General features: G+C 38.7%; 1 protein-coding gene across 1 annotated transcript in view; it reads right to left on the bottom strand.

Annotated features, from left to right (window-relative positions):
* The window catches only part of LOC122815721 (deleted in malignant brain tumors 1 protein-like), a 787,040-nt gene that overhangs the window by 70,401 nt on the left and 692,143 nt on the right, over positions 1-24,496 (bottom strand). The window lies entirely within an intron of this gene.

The following is a 24,496-nucleotide window of genomic DNA, read 5'->3' as shown; positions in this document are numbered from 1 at the left end:
ACTTTAAATTATGTTTAAAGAACTAACCCATCATGAATGATTTTAAAATTTCTAGTACCTTTAACCCTCCACTCCTTTCAGCATTACAACTGTATGAAAGAATATGTGAGATTGTCCGTAGAAGTTTATTAAATAGAAGAAATGTTTCTAGTGTATCAAACATGTCACATGTGGAAACAGAGAAACTGGAACCCTTAAGTCTGGGACTGCATATTATGAAACCAGACATAGGGGGTGGGATGGTGATTATAGACATGAAGGAATACAATGCAAAAATGTTCGACATTTTGATGAATGAAGCATACCAACATGTTTCCTTAAATGAGCTAAACCAGGCTTATCAAAAAATTAGGGTGCAGATTAAGGATACGTTTATAGATGGCAGGCTATCAATTAATGAATATAATTACCTTAACATGCCCTCTCCCATCATTCCAACTATTTTTGGGATCCCTACGATCCACAAAAATATTGAAAATCCACCTATGCAGCCAATTGTTGGTGGGAGAGGGTCGATAACAAGTGCTGTGCAAAATTAGAAACAAGAGTTTAAAAGAATTATTGAAGAATGAGGAGCAAATCTGCAGGGATGCTTGGGACTTTTTGGAAAAAATGAACAAAGTAGAAGTGGAGACCGAAGACTTCTTAGTCACGGTCAATGGAAAAGACTTAGATATGGTCACATGAGGTGGGAATATTATGGTCCATGGAATTTTTGCATGAAAAGTAGGTCCCACTGGACAGAGTAAATTTATTAGAGGAACTACTTGAACTTGTTATATACTTTGAGGGGGAAAATTTCCATCAAAATAATGGGGTGGCTATTGGCTTGAACAGTGGTTCATTAGTTGCTAACATAGTTATTGCACATTGAGAGAAGGAATACATAACCAGTTGTGCATACACTAACTCTCTCCTGATAGCCCACCTCAACATTCGTAGCATTAACAATAACATTTCACAACTTCATGCACTCCTAGAAGTGCACTCATTTGCTATCCTCTGTATTACAGAAACTTGGTTAAAGCCCTCAACTTATGACCATGAAATTACCCTTCCTGGATACAACATACTGAGATGTGACTGCAAAGCCAAAAGGGGTGGGGGTGTAGCCATTCTCTATAAAACAGAACTTCAGGTCACATCCTTCAATGTGCTCCTACCCTTAGATACTAATGCAGAAACCCTCACTGCCAAACTTCAAATTAACAACTGTAAATCTATTTACTTAATTTGCTCCTATCTTCCCCCTGGAAATAATATCAATATTCTTGAAAACATCCTTAATTGCCTCTCTACTCACCTAGCTCAGGAAACCATAGTGCTAGGTAACTTGAATATAGATTGGGCCACCTGTAACTCCCCTAATTCTATCACCTACATAAATCTGTATGGCTTTTCCCGAATAATAACCACCCCTACTAGAATTCACAAACCAGGCAGTAAAGAAACCATCCTAGACTGGATCCTTATCAACAGCCATCCTGACAAATATAAACCAGGTACCTTTCCAGATGATATTAGTGACCACGCTCTAGCCTACATAATTAAACAAAAAAACCCATAGGCCCAACTCAAATAACTTCAAAACCTCACGCTCTAAAAAACACCTTTTTCCATAGAGCTTCCAGAATGAACTTAAGGCATGTAAATGGTCACTACTACACCATCTTCAACTTGATGAAGTGGTGACCTACTTTAATACAAAATTCCTACAAATCCTAGAATACCATTCCCCCTCTCACTCTACCCATATAAGAACCAAAATTGCACATTGGCTCACTAAAAAAAACAGGCAAAATATCCTTATACGTAACAAAATTCTGGGTGAAATGGAGATCCTCCAAAAACCCATCAGACCACCTTTACTTTAAACAGCTAAGAAATGCCACCAAAAAAGAAATTCTGCTAGATAAAAAAACTATTATCTTCACCTCCAACAAACCCACCAGCAAAAAACACAAAAATTGTGGTCAGGCATTAACAAACTACTTAAGCCAGGGCACTCTAAAACTCCTGCCCCATCAGGTATCTCCCATATCAACCCTAAGCAAACTGCTGATGCCTTTAACGACTACTTCACTGAAACCATTCAAACTCTAGCTAAAACAATACCACCTGTTAGCACTGACCCATTAATCACCACAAACAGCCCAGATCCCTCCTTTCATATACAACCTGTACCTACATCCCTTTTCTGCACCCTCCTTCAAAAACTCAAACCATGCACCCCTTCAGCTGATGGTCTACCAACCGAATACCTGCAAATAGCAGCGAAACCCATTGCCTATCCCATTTCCATCCTTATAAATAGAACAATTACAGAAAGCACAATCCCTTCCATCTGGAAAGTCTCCCATATCATCCCTCTAAATAAGGGTGGTACTTGTACTGCGATTTCTAACTTCTGCCCAATTGCCTTACACTCTCCAATAGCCAAACTAATGGAAAAATGTATCCACCAACAACTACTTGACCACCTTCTCCATAATAACTTACTTGCTGTCAGCATGGTTTCAGGCCATTTCATAGTACCACCACTGCCCTGCTATCCTTTTCTGACTGTATAAACAAACATTGTAACAAAAACTCTCTTTCTTCTGCTCTATTTATTGACCTTTCAAAAGCTTTCGACATGGTTAACCATCACCTACTGATGGACATATTAAAAGCCATATCCCTTGACCCACAGGCATTCCTTTGGTTTAAATCCCATCTAGAAAACAGACAGCAAGCAGTATTCTGGGCTAATAACCTATCTCTGCACCTCCCTGTTAACATTGGAGTACTTCAGGGCTCTATTTTACGCACTCTCCTCTTCTCAGTTTTTATTAATGATTTAAATACCAAAATTCCACAAGCCACCTGTATACAATATGCATATGATTCTACTTTAATATATTCAGCTGAGTCCCTTACCTATCTCCAGACCCTCACCCAAACAGTATTTAATCTTGTTGAAAACTGGTTCATGCAACATTGCCTCCTTCTTAACCCCCAAAAAACAAAATTATTGCTTTTTGCTCCTACTCAAAAGTCTGCACAATTTCACTTCACAGTAACCTCCAACAATGGAACTATCATAAATCCAGACACTACAACCCGACTCCTAGGGATTACAATAGACCACAACCTTAGCTATGATGATCATATTAATACTACTATAAAATCTGTCAACAGAAAACTTGGCTCCCTTTATAGAATCAAACCCTTCCTTACACCAGACGCTAGAACTACTATATCCCAGACCCACCTTATCTCTACCCTGTTCTACGCTTCTGCCATTTATACCAATCTATCTAAAAGCAACCTTAGCAAACTTGCAACCAGCTATAACAACATTGCCAGATTTGCCATTGGTACCCCTTTCGGAACCCACCACTGTCTCAACCTAAATCAACTAGGATGGTTAGAACTGCAGAGCCATCTACTTTATCAACAATACACCATCACCCAAAAGATCCTTTACCACCCCAAGAATACCCCAATTCTCACTAATCTGATTACCCCATATAAAAATCTGCCAACACTATGCTCAGCTAATAAGCTTCTAGTTTCCACTATTAAATTAAACAACCAGGCAGGGGAGTCACTATTCACTAACACAGTGGGAAAAACCTGGAACCTGCTTCCAAAGGAACTCATATCTCTTTCTTCCACACTGATTTTCAAAAAATACCTTAAAGAATACCTTACTACATACTGGCTATGTTCCTGCTCTACCATGACTAATATCTAAATCCCCATCTCACTCTCCCTAGACTTTTCTGCTCTGTTGTTCTTTTATGTTTACCTGGGTTAACCAGTAACCTTGCCTGTGACAAGTATTTAACAAGATTTCCTTCCTAATACTCTAATAGAGTTTTCTTATTCTAAATATGCTGTCCTCCACTGTACTAGATATAAATTATAATGCCTATATATCTGTAAAAAAATGTCTGTACATCTGTAAAAAAAAAAAAAAAAAAAAAAAAAATTGTACTTTTTATTTTTGTTTGCTATTAGATGTAATTATATGATATGTCACTGCCTATGCTTGGAGTTTTTCTCCCCAGGCCTCTACTGAAAATGGACATATATCTAGTTAAACTAGCCCAGTCAACAAATGTAAAATAAATAAATAAATAAACACAAAAGTTCTTATAGGTTCTACACCCGATACTTGGATGATTTGTTTTTTGTATGGAATGATACCAAAACTAGATAAGGTTATTTTATTATATATATTAACAATAGTACCTACTTTATGGTGCTTACACAACAAAGCGACAAGACATCTATACCATACTTGAATATACTGTTAGAGAAAGATACTGGCAACCATACATATACGTCAAAAATATATAGGACACTCACTTATTCAAATATATGATAACATTTCCACAAAAACAAAAGAAGGCTGTCATAAAGGGGCAGTTTGTTAGAGCAGCAATGTTGTTGTGACTTTCAGCTTTTCCCGGTTAGGGGTCACCACAGTGGAACTCCGGTCCGCTAATGATTGGCAGTAGATTTTTACGTGCCGAATTGCCAGCCCTGATGCACAACCTTCAACGAAGGTATGCCTATTCACACATGTCTCCACAGAGAAGACGCTCTAGCTGGGAATCGAACAGGACAACATCTTACTGTGAGGCAACAATGCTACCGCAGCACCACCACCGCGGACCTGTTAGAGCAGCAATAATGATGACAAAACACCAAGACATCTTGGTGGAATGTGAACTTATGTTAAATATTTTCTTGCAAAGGGCTACTCACGAACAATGGTAGATGAAATTGTGGAAGAGGTGGTACATAAAAGGGAAACTCACCACTTTAAAACTATCCCATTTATTTATCATTTATTTACTGGGAAAGTCCAACTTGGAATGAAGCCAGTTTTCAGCAAAGCCCCAGGGAAAACCACTCCAGTCACATGTCTTTACAACATGGGAGGAAACCCACATAGTTGCAGGGAGGATGTCCAGACTACACACAGAAGGCACCCCAGCTGAGAATCGAACTGGAGAACCTGTTGCTGTGAGGTGACAATGCAACTGCTGCAGCACTGCATCATCCAACCACTGCACCACTACACCATCCTAACTATTCTATCTTTAAATGGTGGAGAAAACAGTAGGGAACCGCATAAAAATGAAAATGTTCCTTGTCCATTAGTATGGTGACCAACTTTAATATTAAAAGTGGCTTGATTACATGGATACCCGAGAAAAACTGGAACATACTGAAAGATTATGATAACACTTATGAGAAGCTGGGTGAGAAACCATTTATAGTGTACAAAAAAGGAGTTGCATGAAAACTATTTTGGTGAGATCCTTTAAAACACACACTCACTCTACCGTGGTAAAAGGCATGAAAAAATGCTGTTTTTGCAGCTACTGCAGATATTTCATAGTAGGTGAAGAATCTTTAATAAATAGACAAAAATATAAAATGAAAGATTAATTGTACATCAAAAGGAGTTGTATATGGGCCTCTGACAGGTATGTCATTAATTTTATATATGTAAGACTGAGTGCACCCTAAAAGAGTTGATGTATCAAGATATTTATGATATTAAAAGGAACAAGAATACTAATGCTCTAGCCAAACACACAGTGACTGCCCAGGCCATAATTTTTAAATTCAGTATTTTGGAACAGGTTAAACATAGTGGGGAGGATCATGGACCCTGAGACCTAAAGTCAGGGGTCTATTCTGGAAACTACATTTTAATGCCCTATATAGACCTGGTTTAAATCAACACTGCTCTCTTTCATGTTTATTGAAATTAAAAGCTTTAGAAAGCTGGTATGTTTTTAGAGGAGATTATTTTACACAGTTTTAAAATATCTCAACATATATTTATTATGTTACATATTGTGTTATTATGAAACAATTCACTTTGGTAATAATACACTGATAAACATTGGTTGCATGTTACTTTAAATGTTGGAAGGAAAGGTTTCTTAATGGCCATGTGACTAAGGTTCCTTAAGGATCATCTGAACGTCATTTTGAAGGGTTATTTAAGCTACTGATTGTTAGGATGGTTTATCCTGAAGAAGTCCTGAGGGTATATGGGGTGAAAACACCTATTTTAATGTTTTTTTTATTTTAATAAAGTTGGATATAAAGTTTTAAACACCATTTGGTTCTATTTTATGGAACATTACAACGTTGTGGTTGGCCACCAAGCTGCTGACTAGACATCTTTTTTTCTTATTTTTACCCCAAAATATATTTAACTTGTAAGAACTTATTCCAATTATGCTGCAAATTAATGATTTACCACGTAACATACAATTCTATGTTTTCAGTTTTCCCTTAAACGAAATGTTCCTTTGTATGACACATTATTTCTGATTGACCATATCTAAAACTATACATCTTCCATCTCCTTGTCTGCTGTCTTGATTACTGTCAAACAGACCCCTTAAAAATAAAAGTGACTTTCTTACATTATAAGGGCTTGCTATAGCCTTTTTATTTCTGAAAGACAGCAAGTTATTTTTATAAACTGCAAGGCAAGAACAAAATGTATACCACGCATGCTGCTGTGAAATTAACAGAAATATCAGAACCAACTATTCAAGTAAACCATCCTGAAAAAATTTAGTGGTGATGTATCATTAGTTGGTATAAGGGATCCAGGTAGCTTGGCATCTAAAGCTTTCTCAGGTTGCTGAACCATTCCCTTTTACCTATAATCATATACCAGAGGACCTTCCGCTCCAGATCTGTTTTGCTGGGTAGTACAATTAACATTGGTGAAAGAACCCCAGGCTGTTTCGAATTCTTGACAAAATGTTGCGGCATTAATTCCATAAAGTACTTTTTCCATTATTCCAGCCATTATTTTGACTTCTACTTTTTGATGCTACTTAACTTCTTAATACTGCTAGAATTAAAAGAAGGAAAAAAATTATTTCTTCTCGATATCCTTTTTCCCCGTGCATATTTAATGTTCCTGCTTCTTAGTAGCTGACTCGTTAATTGTATTTGCTAAGAATGGAAATATTATTCCACAATAAGATAGGCATACCGAGTTTATTTTGTCTATTTGAGGACTATAGTATGATTAAATGTGATATATGTTAGGTATTTAACCCAAATGGCAACAGGACTGGAAAAACAAGTTAACATTTTTTTTTTCTTTAAAAACAATATGGTCTTTCTCGGGGATAAGAGATACTTCGGAACTGAGACTGCTGACTTTCATGATCTTGGAAGACACTGTAATTATGATTGCATCCATTTCCATAAAATAGAATTATCTAGTATAGTTCCTTAGTTGATATGGAGACTTCGTACACTGTGACTTCCAGGCCATCTTCAGTAAGATCTTCTTCAATGCTTCCGCTAGAGATAGACCATGACAAGTCTTTGGAAGCATTTAATCAGGCTTAACAAAAATTGTCTGAAGCCTCAATCCTCAGGTTTTGTGGGGTGCATAGAGGCCTTTCTATATTAGGTCTTCCAGGATTTCTCCATATGAACCAGCTACACTGTGTCTGGCACCAATACTAAGGAAACTAGTATTGACCTTTGTGATCCTAATGTAGACACGCAGAGGCCTGCTGATGTTCTTGCCTTCAGGTCCAACTTAGTTGTTGACACAGTGACTATTGTTGATGCCTCCTGGGTTTGAACTGTTATCAGTTGGAATGTCAGGCCACTTCTGGGGTTCAACCTACTGGTGCAGAGTTTGCCACCAAGCCTCACATGCCAACGCTGGTCTTAGCATACTTGGGCTTCTGGTTGTCATTGTCCTTGGTGTTAAGCATGGCATATCTCTTGATTTTGACATTATCAATACAAATAATTCCAAATTTGCCTCCTTCAGCATCTTTCCACAGTCAAATACTGGTTCTCACATACAAACTTTATGTATTTCTTTTGGCTAAGCCCATTAATGTCCCAGTTGTCTAGCAGCAGGGCAGTGGGGTCTAGAGTTCAGTCCTGACATCCTGTCACTGTCTGTGTAAAGTGTGCATGCCCTTCCTCTGCCTGAATGGTGTTTCTCTACTTTAACAAACTTCCCAAAACATGTTGGCTAACTGGTTAGTCTAAACTCACCATGTATATTGTATTTACCATCATCCTTGTGGGGTTGGTCATAGCTAAAATGGTCTACGTACTAGTTCATTTACTCAGTTATGGAATGTTAAATTATAAATAATCAAAATTATAACTCCATGTACAAGAGGAAGCAAAGTCACAAACTGAGTCACCCTGACCTTATGTTAATAACGAGAAGTGTGTAGATTCCTTTCCAGATGACCACAAATTTGAGGGAAATCTTAGAACTCATTGAACAAACATGTTATGCTTCACTGATCCGCTGTCCTCCCTACAGAAGATACTGAAGGAGATGTATTCTCACCCTACTTCTTTGGTGGTCACACTACTGGTGAAAATGAAATGATATTCTAAGGAGTAGACATGATGGCAGAAGACCCAGTGTTAGATTCAACTGTTGTATAAACAGTCCTTGAAAGTCTCTAAGAATGTAAGGATCTGCAGAAGATTGCAGAGGTATGGAAACATTTAGGAATTGTGTTTACATATCTTCCTTGGTCTCTGAAGACCAAGAACTACTTATTACTCATGGTTTAGTTTCAGCAAAAATTGCATGATAAAATGTAGCTGTTGCTGGAACATTTGAAAAATGGTTCCTTACAATATAAGGTACTGCCTCAGTTAGCAGGTAGAAGCTACTGTCCCAATTAATCTACCGAACATCAGACATCAAAATGAGAGTATCATAAGTCAGACAATGCCCTTCCATTACTTCAAAACCAGACAAGATTCAACTTGAGCTATTGCAGATACCAGTTTTGATACACACTGACATACCTACCTCAAGTTTACTGATTTTGTTAAAAATACTAAAGTGACCATTTTAAACTCATCCTCTCAGGGTACTAGTCTCTAAAGCACTGAACTGGAAGCCTGCCTGGAGAATATGGAGAAGGAAGGCAAAACCTTTCAACTAGGCTTGATGTTTCTAACTCTGTAACATTGATTTTCCAGGATATAATAGCTGATTAGGGGGTGGCCAGCAGCAGAAGAACCAGAGGCCTGGAGGGAACGCGTTATCAGTATAATTTCCAGACTAGTCATCTTCCCAGAGGTAGGTATAATCAGAAACAGCAGGGAAACTGCAGTCCTCTTTCAAGGGTCAGCAGCAGAATTTCTAAGGCTTTACCCAACTGTCCCATTCTGGAGGCCATTGGGGGCCAGCTGACCTTCCATTTTCCTTCTTGCTTAGCCATCATGCAAAAAAATTGGAATAGGATAATAATAAACAATTCACACTGCCTACCTTGACCTAGCCAATGTATTTGACACAGTACCCTACTTAGGCATTGTTGACAAACTCAGGAGGTTAGTTATAAAACCTTATGTCACCGATGAGTGGCCATCTGGCACATATATAGGACCCAGGAAGTTAAAATTGGGGAGTCCATCTCTACAAAGTGGTTAGTCACAAGCAGAGTCCCTCAGAAGATTGGTCTGGGACCACAGCTTTTTGGTATCCACTTCTCTGAAGTCAAATCTAATGTCAAGGGCCTCTGTCTGACCAAATTTGCAGATGATTGCAAATTAGGGGATTCACAGAATCCTCTATTGACACTAACGTTCTCCAAGAAGGACCATAATAGACAAATAATTTGTGTCAGAGCTATGGACTAAAACTAAATGCCAAGAAATGCATAACAGTATCCTTTGGGAAGTCTTCCACTCTTGGTAACTATCATATCGACAACATACCCCTAAGAGCTGACACAGTAGTTAGTGACTTGGGGAAGCACATAAACAGTAATTTAGCCTTTGACCATCACATGTCTACAGCAGTGAAGAAATCATTTTATGTTGTCCAACTTATAAACAAAGATGAGGCATCTAGGTTCCAGGAAGTCATTGTTCCACTGTATTCAGCATTCATCAGACCTATCATTGAGTATAAAGCCCATTTTGGCATGTCTCTAACCAGGCATATCCAACAACTGGAATGTCCACAGAGGTTCCTCACTGAAAGAATATGAAGGAATAAGAAGGATGTCCTGTCAGACCACCTCAAATTCCTATCCCTGTATTCTGTCTCCTACAGACTGTTGAAGGTAGATCTATGTCTGGCATAAAAGGCATTGTCAGACTCGCACCTTAACAGACCTCCTGCATATCTGGAAAACATACAGCACAAGAATTGCCCATTCTCATGACTTAAACCTTACCTGTGATATAAATATGACCTGCTGGACAGACAAACATGTATTTCTGAGACTACCCCCTCTCTGGAACAGAATCCCCATCCATCTGAAGCAGACTTCCTCCATAACCCAATTCAAATGCAACGTGGACAATTTGATGAGGAACGGGAAATTCATCACTGGTTTGGCACCTATGTCTCTTATGGGCACAGGCAGCCTGTAAATGGTTCATTGCCCATGGTCCTGCCTGTAAATGTTTCATCTCCCAAGCCCCTGCTTACACTTATCAAGGGTACCAGAACTTGTCAAACATGTGGGATGCATGGCTAGGCCTAAAAAGGCCAAGTAGACACCTATGAACCTATATCTAAAGGTCATACATTGCCATTTCTATATTGCCCAAAAGCCACGTATTACATCTATATTTTTTTTTTGTGGAGGGGGAGAGAACAAGGCAGATTAAGATACTATAAGGGATGTCCTTCCCAAGTGCTGTCTCTGTACACAGCAGAGGAGATGGGACTGGTAGGAGTGTCTTAAATCAAATATGATCTCACTGTACTCAGTTTAGTGAGCAAATGAGATGGGCTCAGGAGAAGTGTCCAAAAACAGATTTACAGCAGGGGCGGGCAATTCCAAAGCCACTAAGAGAGCTATAGAGCACAATATTCAATGAAACAAATATCTACAAATATCTAATCTTAAATAAGCAAAGTGCAGAGAAAGTATACTTAAATCAGGTTGTGTGTCCAGTTGATTTTTGCAGGCAAATCTCAGCAGCCAACAGCTCAGAATATGAGCAGAAATGATTCGCAGAAATGAGAACAACACAGATTATAATGCAAACAGAACACCTCAGGCTAAGGGTTAACACAGAATTTCAAAAGCAGTCTAACAACTTTCAATGAACCCAGATGGCTACACTTTTTCACACTTCAGACAACTAACTCTAGAGAGAGTATTGTCAATGTACTGGACTAGTTTGGTAGTTGTAGTAGTGGAGTGGAGTGGCGCTGATTTGTAAAGAGGTTGAACAGGAAAGGGCCAAGGATGGACCCTTGGGGTACACCTACTGTGACAGGGAGTGGGGGGATAGGGAGTCAAGCCATTTGACTGATTGAAAATGGTTGTCTAGATAATTTTTAAACCAGTGTAGGCTGGGGCAGTCAAGGTTGAGATCTGAGAGACAGGTTAGGAGTTTATTGTGGAATATTGTGATCCACACACACCCTAACTAAATATACCAACTCCAAGATTGCACTACAGTGGGGAAAATGGCAAATCCCCAATGATTGTCACGTGCTTTTTTCCCCCTGGGAAAGAAAGTCATTGATGTGGCCTTTCATTGATGTCAGCATTCGCTGTTTATTTGCAGATGAAGACGTGTTCGCTGAACACGTCTTTTGGCAAGATAATATAGACCCATCAATATGATAGTTAACAAGGGTGGATGACTTCCTGAAGGATACTATTATGCATTTCTTGGCATTTAGTTTTACTCAATTGAAACAAGTTATTTGTCTGTGTTTGCACTTCCTGGAGAATATTAGTATCTGTGTGGGATTCTATGACTGCTCCTAATTTGCAATCATCTGCAAATGTGCTCAGCCAGAGGATCTTGACACTGGCCTTGGCTTCAGAGAAGTAAATGCCAAAAAAAAGTCCCAGCAATGAGCCCTGAGGGACTCTGCTTATGACTGGCCACTTTGTAACAGTGAATTACCCAGTTCTAACTTCCTGGGTCCTATCTGTGAGCCAGCTGGCTATCCACTGGCTGACATAACGGTTTCTACCTAACATCTTGACTTTGTCAACCATGGCTCAGTGAGGTACTTTGTCAAATGTCTGGGCCAGGTCAAGGTAGGCAATGTAAACCATTTTGCCACCATTCCATGCTTTGCTGACCTTCTTAAAGAAGCCCAGCAGGTTGAGAAGGCATGACCTGCCCTTGATGAAAGTTAGGTTGAGTCCAATGTTTGGAGGTTTCCTATGACATTATTGATCATTTCCATGATAAGTTTTCAATTGCTTTGCATATGAGACTAGTGTGACCCATGGGTCTGTTAACAGGGTCCGTAGGTAGACCACCTTTGTGCAGAAGTATGACTGTTGCTGTTCTCCATTCTTGAGGCATGAAGTCTATTTGGAGGCAACAGGTTTATAGCAATCCCAGAGAGAGCCTGATAAATCATATTTCATGCCACTTAGAAGGCATTCTGAGATATTGTCTTTACCCATCAATGCAGCATTCATGACCTTAGAGAGAACATTGAAGACCTGTTCTGTAGTGATACTAGGAGGAGTTATACTTTCTGAAATTTCTGAAGGGGAGGCTGGGGGAAGTGAGTGTTAAAGTTAGAGCTGAATGTATCTACCGTTAGGTTTGCTGGCTTCATTAACAATGAGCTCTGCACAAAACTGTGCATTGCCTCTGAGGTTGCAGGCATAGCTAAGGAATGTCTTATGGTTTTCCTTAGCCTGGGAGGCCAAATTTATTTCCAATCTGGCTTTAGTAAACATTAATTGTCCTCTGAGTTGTTTGATAAGAGTAATTTTATCCTGCTGGGAGCTGCACCTCCTAATTTTTGCCAGGATTCTCTTCCTTCTGTTATACAGCCTATTGATGCTGTGATTCCACCAGGGTGATTTTTTTTAGTTAGTTCTGTACTACTTCCTGGTGGATACAGTTGCATCTATGCAGCTATTGAAATGTTTGTATAGGATCTCTTTGAGCAATTCCATGTAGGCAGCAGTGTTCCCAGGGATTATGGGGGCTTGAAATTTTGCCAGGTTATCAATTAATAGTAAGAGGTCAGCTACATAGTAATTGCTGAACATTCAAGGGCTAGCTAGGGTTCTGGGCTTTATTTTTACTTCAAAATAAACTGGTTTGTGGTCTGACCTTTGCAGAGAATATATTACGCTTGCGGATATGCATCACTCTCCCATATTAGTGAGGACTAGATCTAGTATTTATAAACCTTTGGTCAGCATAATGACAATCTGGTCAAGGAAGTTTGTGTTTATAAAATCCAGGAATCTATGTCCCAGTACATTTGGTGCCCTACATGTTTCCCAGTTAATATTGGGGTAAGGTAAGTCATCCATAAATAATGGTATTGTGTTGAGAACACTAGAGGAGTGGTTTCCAGCTCTGAAATTGTAATTTTATTAGCCTTTTTGGGCTGCTTTCTATCCCTTTCATCTTTCTGGCTTAAAAACACGTCTTTTGCACATTTTTCGCATCGTGCAGCACTGCAGGGCTACGGTTAAACTATTCCAGGTGCCAGAAAGTCTGCTCTTCAAATTTTCCCTTAGGACTAGCTGGTTTCTCAGTAGTAGCACTAAAATCTGAAACCCTGTAATTGGCACTTGCTCTAGAACCTGCTGCAAAGCAGTAGGAATCCTGAAACTGATACAAGCACTCAACTCTCCTTGTCAATAAGGAGAAATTAATTGTATGCACTAAGCCTATAATTGCAAAGTACTGTGCAAAGGTAAGGGAAAACAGCTCTTGTACTTTACAAAAAAAGCACCTAAACAGGCATGTCCAAGGGTCATCTTCTGATGATTTTTCCTATCCACCCGGTAAATCTGTGCATACTGGGGCAATGCGGAAACTGCCACACGTACACAGACAACCCTCTCCTCCTACCACCCAACACTACAACCTGCGAGAGATGCACTCACATAGCCAAACTGGAAGCAAAGCTGTCTCCAGTCAAGATTGTACTAGACAGTCAAGAGGAGAAGGTTAACACCTGCATTACACCTCAAGCAACAGATAGCCCCTCAAAACCCACACCATCAACACCCACACATACCAACACTAAACCCACATATGTGGAGGCCCCTAACATTAACTTGCCCAAGCAACAAGGACTTCCAAAGCTGAAACGCAAACAAACACCAGTCACAACCAAAGTGATATAACTCACAACACCAGTGTGTCACCCAACAACAGCCCCTAAGGCAAGCCAGTGTACCGAGCATTTTAGTCATAGGTGACTCTATAGTCAGGCACACTGATGTCCCACTCACCAGGCTGAACAAGGAGAAAATTACAGTCAGCTGCCTTAGGGACACAGGGGGACAGTGGTCTCACTTTCGATAACCACATTGCCACAACATTCAGGAAATCCTTCCATGTGGCACACCTCATCACTAAGGGCTTTTCATCCATGAAAAAAGAAGTCACTGTCCCAATGTACTCATCCCTCTTTAGACCCATTATAGAGTATAACTCTCCATTTGGTATATACCTCACAAGACATCTGCAACAGCTGGAAAGGCCGCAGAAATACCTCACTAAAGGAATCACAGGCCTAAAGCAGATGCCATAAGCTAACCATCTAAAAAAACTCCAGCTATACTCTGTGGCTTATCGTCTACTCAGAGGCGATCTCTGCTTAACATGCAAGGCCATGTCAAACCCTGAGCTGTTGGAATTTCTCCACAATCCCTCAGAGCCACATGCTCCAGGGATCTAAACCTTGTCATCACAATGAACAATACATGCTGGAGCGATAGCTTCCTGACCCAGAGACTCCCCATACTCTGGAATAGACTGCCAAGACATGTCAAGCAGAGAGCCTCCTTGTTCCTCTTCAAAAGGAACCTTGATGATTGGATGGGAGATATGAAATTCACTCCGGGGATCATGTCAGTTATCCTGCTAGACAGCGGTCCAGGGAAGTAAATGTGGGAAGAAATATTCAGGGAATTGTTATTGTTAGGCTTGTATAGGCCCTAGGGCTAATAGCCTAGTACCAACCTATGAACCTATGGACCTATGGATGGTGAGTGTTTCCTGTAAGTTTAAATAGCATTCCAAAGACATGGTTTTAAAGCATTTCTCCCTGAGCCTCTACTGAAAATAGGCTCTGTCCTACTTAGACTGTCTTAGTCAACAAATGTTAAATAAATAAATAAATGTGCTACTGGTTTCCTGGGGCATACAGGGGTATCTTTAGCTTGCAAGGAAGTTGAATGGGATTTTGCCTATGGTGAGTCGAACATGGAGAATTTCAAATGCTTTGTTCTGTTTGACCAGCCTTGAGGTATATTTATTTTTGATGTAAATCAAAACCCCTCCACCTTTAGTCCCTGTCCAAGTAGTAACTGGTCTAAATATGTGCAAGGCATTATAGCCTTGCACTGCCGGTGTGCTATCCATTGTTTTAAACCATGTCTCACTGACTGCACAGACATCAACATTTTCTATGCTGAGGAGAGTTTGTATGGAGTAGAGTTTCTTGTTTAGACTCCTAGCATTGAGCAGTAATACCTTTAGATTTACTGGCTTTGATTTGCTATGTCAGAAGTACTTTCAGTTTGGCATTGCCTAAAAAAGGCACTATGGAGGAGGACAATGTTTTAGATAATATTTGAAAGCATGGAGCCAAGAGGTACAGATTATTCCTGGCAAATTAGCCTGGTCTGTTGACCATCTCCTTCCAGGCTGACAAATAATCCACCACCTTAGAATAGACACAAGAAACAAAGCCAATTATTAAAGTCAGTCATGTTATGTTCATATTGTGGCATCAACTGTGGAGAAGGTAAAATGCTGTTCAATGCTAAGTTCATACCAGCCTGGAAGATATTCCGAGATCTCTGTGATGTCTTTCTATATTTAGTCTAAGGAGGTAAGTGTCCGGTCATTTACCCCCAAATGGACTATTATTGAGTCATGCTGGTACTTATGGTCCAATGACTTGATTGCAATGTAATATGGTTGATCCTGGCTCCAATAAGCAACTCACCATGACTTTCTCCTTACTCAGCCTGATAGGAGAGCCATCAGTGTGTCTCACAGTGGAGTCTCCAATGTCTAGATTATTGGATTGTGTGGTGACTTTCCTTATGGGGCTAGAAGTAGAGGCTCCATTGGTTTGGCTGTATGTGCTTATACTGGTCTTATTTTCAGAGAGTGTATTTGGGACTGTTGAGGGTACTTGTCAGGTGTACCTCATCTAGAAGGTCTTTTGGCTTTAGGAAGGTTACATTTAAGTGGCTCAGCATATGTGGGTTTACTATTAACAATGTGCGATGGGTGCAGTGTGTGTACTACTGACAACGTGACTGACATTAGGAGTGCCTTTATGTGAGAGCTTTGCTTCCAGTGGCATTGTTTAATTACATCTCTCTTGTATTTTATCAGTTTATTTGAGAATTAACTGGTTGTCAGTAAACAGGAATCAGTTTCTACATTGCCTAATAATGAAAATAGTAGTAAAGTTACATCCATGGCAACATGCCCTTTTCTACTGATAATAGGTTGTGGCTAGAAAATAAAGTAATATCTGGAGTATCTGTTTTGCAACTCTGGAGCAATGCCTGTCATTGCAAATTAGTTGCCATGTGTGCAACTAGGTACTGGTAAAATTTCAGAGGTAATTTTATAGGAAAATGTCAACTCAAGGTGCCTGCATATATACAAGGCACTGCCAAAGACTTCAGGGGAATTAATGAGCAGATCCTAATAATTTGTGTATGAATCCGTGGTGGTACAGCAGTAGCATTGTTGCCTCACAGCAAGAGGTTCTCCTATTCGATTCTTGGCTGGAGTGCCTTCTGTGTGGAGTCTGCATGTCCTCCCCATGGTCGAGTGGCCTCCGAAAGACATGAGTGAATGGGCCTGCCTTTGCTGAAGGCTGGGTGTCAGGCTATCAACTTGGCACCATTAAAATCGACTGCCAATCATTAGCAGACCGGAGTTCCGCTGTGGCGACCCCAAACCACGAAAAGCCAAAAAGACAAACAAACAAAACATCCTAATAATTTGTGTATGAAGTATTTAGGGAGATATTCAGAAGCTGGGTTAAGCATCAGCTAATAAAGAAGTGCTTACTGAAAATAATTAACTTTGTCAAGAATGATGAAAAGAGGCGATTCACCTGACTGGGTCCTGTCTGACTACTACTAGTGCTAGCCTCACTACAGCTTCACACTGCTGAGATACAATGCCCTTTTGCATCTTCTCTCACCAGAAGAAAAACAGGAGCACCAATCCTAAAATGAGAAGCAGAACACAGGCTCGTTGTTGATCAACATTCTTGTCCCAGACGATGGAAGGCTTGTTGAAGCATTTTACTGGTAGATGTCTTGAATAGCAACCAGACCAATCAAGAAGGTCCAGCACAGACATTCACTCTCCAGTCTGAGACAGTAAAAAAATCAATGCCCTCTGCTCCTTCTGTCACTCGGAGCAAAATATAAGCACAAAGTCCAGGCTGACACCTACGAAGCAATTAGCAGGCTTTATAGTGATCAGCCATCTCCATGAAATAATGTCCCTATGTTCCTTCTCTCACAAGGAGGAAACAGAATCATTAATCCCAAGATGACTACTGAGAGGCAGAATTTGTGGTCTTGCACTTGAAGTTGCAGATTTTAAAGGAAAGATGAAAAGAATGGGTTACTATACTAAGAGTTGCAGTTTGTTCTAAGCAGTTATATATGAAAAAGTGGGTCACTGAAGCTTTAGCAAACTAAGGGGAGAGCCACTAATTTTAAAAGAGCAAGATAGATTGAATGGGGTGGGCACATAGTATTCTGGCTCTATGAAATATAGTGGGATGGCCAGTAAATTTAAATAACTGAAAGGAAGTGATTTCACAAAATGAAAACTTTTTCTTTGTGACAATAGCCAATGAAAGAGGAGAGAAAAGGGCATATTTATCCAAATTAACATAAGGGATAGGCAACCAGAAAGACAGTTGAATTCAATTTCTGTGTGACTCACAAGATACACAGCTGCGGTCTCTTTCCTAGTTTAATTATGTACTTGAAAGTGAAATGCAAGTAAACACAATTTAAAGAAAATATACCACAATATACAAAGTAACAGAAGGAAATGAACAATACAAATTACAAAGTTGTCTGTGCTAATCCAGACTGCATCCTAGTGCTGTTCAAGAAAAGGAAAATGTTTGTACAAGCATTAATCCACTTTGAAAATCTGATGCTCTTTGTAAAGCTATGCTTCCCTGTTATTCCATCCATCTGAAACAGTCAGTAGCCATTAGTTTCTAGTACCATATATATATATATATATATATATATATATATATATATATATATATATATATATATATATATATATATATATATATATATATATATATATATATATAGTACTTTATCATAGTCTAACTAAAACGTGTTGTTAAATCCAACAGATATTTTTAGTTGGCATCTCCAAACTAAAGTTATTAAAACCTACTTCTTCATTTTTCCACAAGAAACACTGAGCTCTGATAGTGATAGATTTCACTCTGAATACATTTTAACTTTGCCAACTGAGCTTAATTCCTTGTCAAACAAAATACTCAAACTGCTACTTTAATCTATTAACTTGCTGTACCTATATTTCAGTAATAGTTTTCCTCTAAATGATTTTCTTGTTAGGTGTAACCCATTTCATTTGCCTTCACTACACTCAGCTCCACTACCCTACCCTCAATTCACACCCAGCCCAAATACTACTATATTTGTACTGTACTTACTCCTCTCACTCCTGTCTTCTGGCCACTAGCATGACAGCACTCCCTTAAACTCCTCCCCTTGCACTATTTCCTTAATCTTATCCATTACTAAACCTTTCCTCTTTCCACCTTAACAAGTTACCACTTATATTTCTGGAATTTCCCTTCCAATTAATATCCTCACACCTTCCTGGTTTTCATACCCTGGCAAATCCTACATCTACCACCACAGTCTACAAACTAGCACTGATCCTAGGTTTAGCAGACTGTCTACTTCTGTTTTCTAACATCTGATGCTCTACTCCACACAAAAAACTAACTCACAATCAATAGGATTGATCCTTGTGGTACACCCCACCCATTTTTACAGGTAGAGCAAGAAAAGTGGCAGAAAGCCATTTAACAAATTGAGATCAGTCATTGAAGTAATTAGCAAGCCAGAAAATAGTGGAAGAGAATAGGTTTAGTTCACAGGGCTTGTTCAGGAGGAGGGGGGTGGGAGACTGTGTCAAATGCCTTTGAGAGATCAAGAAATAGGCATGAAAAGTACATTTTGGTCTCTTGCTTATGATATGCTGTTGATGAAGAAATGAGGATAGTGGAGATGCTATGTTTGGGGTGAAAGTCATGTTGTGTGAGAGTAAGTAGGTTGTCTTGTAAGAGAAAATGAAGGATTTGTTTGTGTACACAATTTTCTAGAATTTTTGAAAGAGGGGGTAGGATTGCAGTAGGCCTGAACCTGGCAAGTTCTGAGGAGTTAACTCCCTTATGGATGGGTAATGTGTAGAATTGTTTCCAAATTATGGGTACTTTAGATTCAGAAATGGAACGGTTGATAAGTATGCAGATGGGGAGGACAAGAGAGTTAGCAGCATTTTGGAGAAAGAGTGGGGGTAGATTATCAGTGGAGGGGGATCAGGGTTTAAGCTTTAGAAGCAATGATTTAATGTGTTTGGTAGATGCAGATTTCAAGGAAAAGGCCTGTGAGGGGTTGGGGGGTTTGGGAGGTGTACGGGATGCTGGAATTAGGGCTGGAGTTGGTTTGCAGTGATCATTTGCTGAACATGCCAATGAAGTAAGAACTGAAACTGGTAGCATTTTCAATGGATGTGCTATTTGGGCATGGTTGGGGGGAAGAGGGGCTACCTAGATGCAGAATTTGGTTGATGACATGCCAGAATTTCTTTGGATTAATTAGGTGTGTGGTTGGAGGGTTATTATAGAAGTTCTTCTTGTCATTATAAATTGATTTCTTGGTAAGGTTGTGAAGTTCTTTATATTGCTGGAACTGGGAAGGGAGTTTGGTTTTGGACCAGGACCTCCAAGCCTTGTCTCTTTTTTGCAGAGTGTAGATTTGCCTTAAACTGGGTATACAGACTTTGTGAAGGGAAAGACTCATTCTTAAACATTCTACTGAGGTTAAGTTTTTGGATAATAAGTCCCACATTGTTTCATTTTTTTTTCAATGGGGGAAAGGATTAAGTTCAACATGCTATTTAATTTGAAAGTAGGATTACAGTTGAGAGGCTGAAGAAGGTAAAAAGTATTATTTAAGCCCAAAACTTTTATCGATTTTTGAAAAGAGGATAATACATTATTAAGTAATTATTTATTTTTAAAGATTTAATCTTATGTTCAGTCAGGAAGGGGGGCTAATGTATTGTATTTGTATGCTTGTTTTATATAGTTACTCAAGATTTTAAACTGCAATGGTTGCCATTCATTTGTTGTTACATTCATATTTAAAATGTTGAATAATCTGCTTGACAATTAAATAATGGATATTGGCAAATATTCGTGAATTGTTAGGCCACCATGAAATTTTGTAGGTATAAATTTAGCTAACTTAATCTTACAGAGTTAGGATACCAAATAAATTTAATTGGAAGGTAATCCTTTAAAAAGTGATTAGGTATTTGTTGAAATGACAATGAGCTAAAGAAATATGATTTGGAAATATATTCATTTTGATGATCACAACCTTTGTCAAAGAAGACATTTCATTATGTCCCATCTAATTATGTCATATTGAATGCTTTGTCAGGTTTTCAGTACGAGTGGCTGTAGGTTTGAAGTTGTCTTGATGATATTGTATACCCAAATATTTAAGAGAGGAATTTATTTTGCATACCTTGTGCTTCTTGAAACCAAGGTCTCTCATTCTTTATTAACTTCATTCCTCTGTTATATCCGACTAAACCTCAACATTTAACAAGAAAAGATAAAAAAATATGAATCAAACATATCTGTATTCTGGCCAAATCCACAGAACTGTTGCAGACAATTTACTGTCTACAAAATATCCCACATCAGACTTCTTACATTAAAAAAAAAACCCACAGTCGGGAGAGCAATGTATGAAACGTGCTGTACAGCCAAAGAGCATGTGCAGTATATAGCAGTACAGATCTAAGATGCCCCAGACTACAGAAACTGGTAGAAGACTAAAGTCCTATTATGCAATAACATTCTTTATGCAATAACATTATTTATAAAAAAGTAAGATTTTTTTTCCCTTAAATAATGTCATTGCATAGCAGCAATAATCAACTCCTATGTGTGGTTAATGCAGGATTTACCCACAGTTGCCTTTGTTTCTCACACCAACTGTGGGTAAATCCTGTATTACCCATACCCAGTCATGGATTATTACTAAATGGATATGGATGATAATCCCAGACTGCCTTTTCTTTCATGAAAGAAGGAACCAAAAAATTAACCTAAAAACCCAACAAACATTGCTTCAGTGGTTACTTTTTATGAATTATAGGAGGATTTAAGTACGCATCCAATGACATTGAATGTGTCAGCCACAAGCAGTTGACAACTCTATAACATGTTGATAATACCTGTCACGCCAAGATTAAACAAAGCAGACTGACATTGGTAGATATAAGCAAAAGCCTTTAAGTGGTAGAACTTGATTTAAAACAGAGGTAACTACTAAGGGAAATAATTTGAGATCAGGATTGAGAAAACATGAAGAGTAAATATATTAGAATTTATGACTTGTCAGAAGGTCTCTAAGGGAATATTGTGTTTAATTTTAAATTTATATTGATTCACCATTTATGTAAAATACCTCAAGCCTTTTCTTCTAGTTTATAAGAACATATTGTTCTTGAAATGAAAACTTTTTTAAATTCCTTATAGAAATCTTGTTCTATAATAGTAATGATTATATGAGGATAAAATGTTTTCATTAGATCTGCATAGCAACAGCCTCTGATAAATGCAAATTATATAACTATATGACAGGGCAATGTTGATTCAGCAATGGTGGATAATTGAAGGAAAGTGTGCTAATAAACAAAGTCAATAACACATGACACTTATCTTACTTATCTCTTCCAAGATTTAAGTATATCTGTGAAATGGCACCAATGTATAATATGATTTGTTTTGTTTTCTCTAGATAAATGACATTATACTTTTACTATTCAGTATTAAAAAAAAGTATATTTTCAGATGAAGACACTACAAACCAGCAAAACACCATCGTCAATAAAACAGAAAGAATTCTTCAACAAAGAAGGCTCATACTGCAATATGAAATGCAACAACTTTCATATCATGTCTTGTGCCAAATGCATATATTTTCTAGTAATAACAATATACATTTGTCAAACAGGTTGGCCCAGTGAACACACAATCCCATTTCAGGGTTGATCTGAAAGCAATATCTGATTAATTGACTTGTGTAAGGTCACACAGTAGGCAAATAAGAGTTGAGAGAATCAAACCTTGTACCATAGGAAGTACAGCTTGTAACACTGACCCCTGCATCAGCTGCCAGACTGCCTAATTCCCTAAGACGTTGTGTTCTCTATACAATCCCATATGCAACTGAACAACGGAACATTTTGGCAAACTGCTGTCAGCAGCTTAAATAACTATGCCATTTAAGCACACAATCATTAAAAATGTTCTGTGTCATCCCCTAATAACCTACTTTGTACTGACCAAGCACTGCTTTTTTGTGCATTCTTGTTATGCATGTGCAAACATAAGAGTTCTTTTCTGGTGAATCTTTTTGTATGTTACATATAAAGTACATGTTTCTGTTCTATTATGTGAATTATGGGTGTGCTAAAATGAGCTCAACATAGTTTGCACTGTCTGAATGCAGTCTAATGAAAAAGTTTATTCTGGCAATAGATACAATTTCAAACAAAATTAAAGTCTCTAGTTTGTGCTGTGTGTTTCTTTCTGAACTTCTCTTTTACCTTTTATTGCAACCTTTCAATTATTGTGAGGACATCAGCTAGAATAGATACCCAAGCCAATGCCTTTTTTTTCCTACATCGTGAATGGGAACAGTACTTGTTGTATGGGACTGAAGCTTGGGAGGTTGGTGTAATGGTTAAGGTGGTTACCTTAAAAACATAAGGCACAGGGTTTGATTCTCACGTGGGGTAATTGGCTAGGCTTAAAATGGCCCCTGAGGGCAGTTAGCCTAGTACTAATCTATGAACAGTTTGTCTACAGTCATTGGAGAAGCGATCCTAACCACTGCTATATGGCAGGATGGCATAGCAGAATTAGTAGTGCTCATAATTTTTTGGCAGGTGATAATCCTGCCATGGAGAATGTTATTTTAGGTGGGTGAGTTAATGCTGGTTAGTTGTAAAATCCAAGATCCTTGTATTTAGTTTGTTTCACCTCCTACATGAAATTCCACTTTATTCAGCCTAAGTGGTATTCTCTGATACCTCACTCCACGAAAAGGTATCTGTTAAGAGTTTAATTTTGGTTAGTCCTGGGAGAGGGTCATGCATTTATAGAAGTCCTTCTACAGAACCTGAAAACCTTTTTGGTCAAATATTTGAAATCCTTCCCTCAGCACTCTCTCACTCCAGTCATCCCAGACTCCTAATAAATCAGGATGTCTTACAGGTAGAAACTCTTTTGCTATCTAGAAACTGGGGGAAAACATCTCATTCATGGATACTCACTAAGCTTCCTACAAGTCCCCTCTACTTGTCTAGTCTATTTGTTACAATTCTGAATAATTTCTGACAATCCTATTTGCTCAAGTTATTGGTCTTGCCACTATCCAAAGTATTAAGCTCATGTCTACATTAAATTGCTTGCAAAAATATTTCTTACTTCATCATGCCAATAAAGTCAGATATAAAGCTGTTCTGGCATACTTACTCAGATCTAGTAATCCATTCAAAGAAAATCTCATTAATATCTTACCTAGGTAAACAGTATTCCGGGAACACTACAAGCACTTGAGTCCCAACCACTTGAAGCCACCTTGTAACCCATATGACCAGCTACTCACACTCAAATTTAAATATGAGTTCAGCCAAGCAGTTGCCGTACACAACTGCTTGGTTCCTAGGGAAGGAAATAGTCATTTGATAGGTATGTTGGGAACGCAGTGGGGGAGGATTTTATGTTTGGGGGGGATTTAAGTTTATGAAGCAATTGGGAGAGTTAGGGAGAGGAAAGGGGATTTTGGGTTTAGGGAATTACTAACAGTTTAGGTTTAGAAAGGGAAAGAGGATATTAGGGTTAGAGAGTGACTGGTAATTTATGTTTAGGGAGGAGAAAGGAATTTTAGGTTTAGAAGGACTGGGAACTTTAGGGTTAGGGACTGAGTTGGAGTTTTTTGGGCTAGATAGTTAGGGGGAGATTGAGTGAGTAGGATTTGTTGCACTTCTCAAAACAAGTGAGTGGCAGCAAGAAAGTGTATTGTGAGCAAATGGCACACAAGCACTTGTAGATGACACCATTTATCCTGATCACCATGTACATATCTATAATATCAGCACTAATTTTGTCCATTGAGTTAAAGTT

Source organism: Protopterus annectens, chromosome 1.part1 (assembly GCF_019279795.1).
Source record: "Protopterus annectens isolate FY-2018-M chromosome 1.part1, PAN1.0, whole genome shotgun sequence".
Classification (NCBI taxonomy): Eukaryota; Metazoa; Chordata; order Ceratodontiformes; family Protopteridae; genus Protopterus; species Protopterus annectens.
Note: the sequence above shows the minus strand (reverse complement) of the source record. Positions and strands in the feature narration are given on the sequence as shown.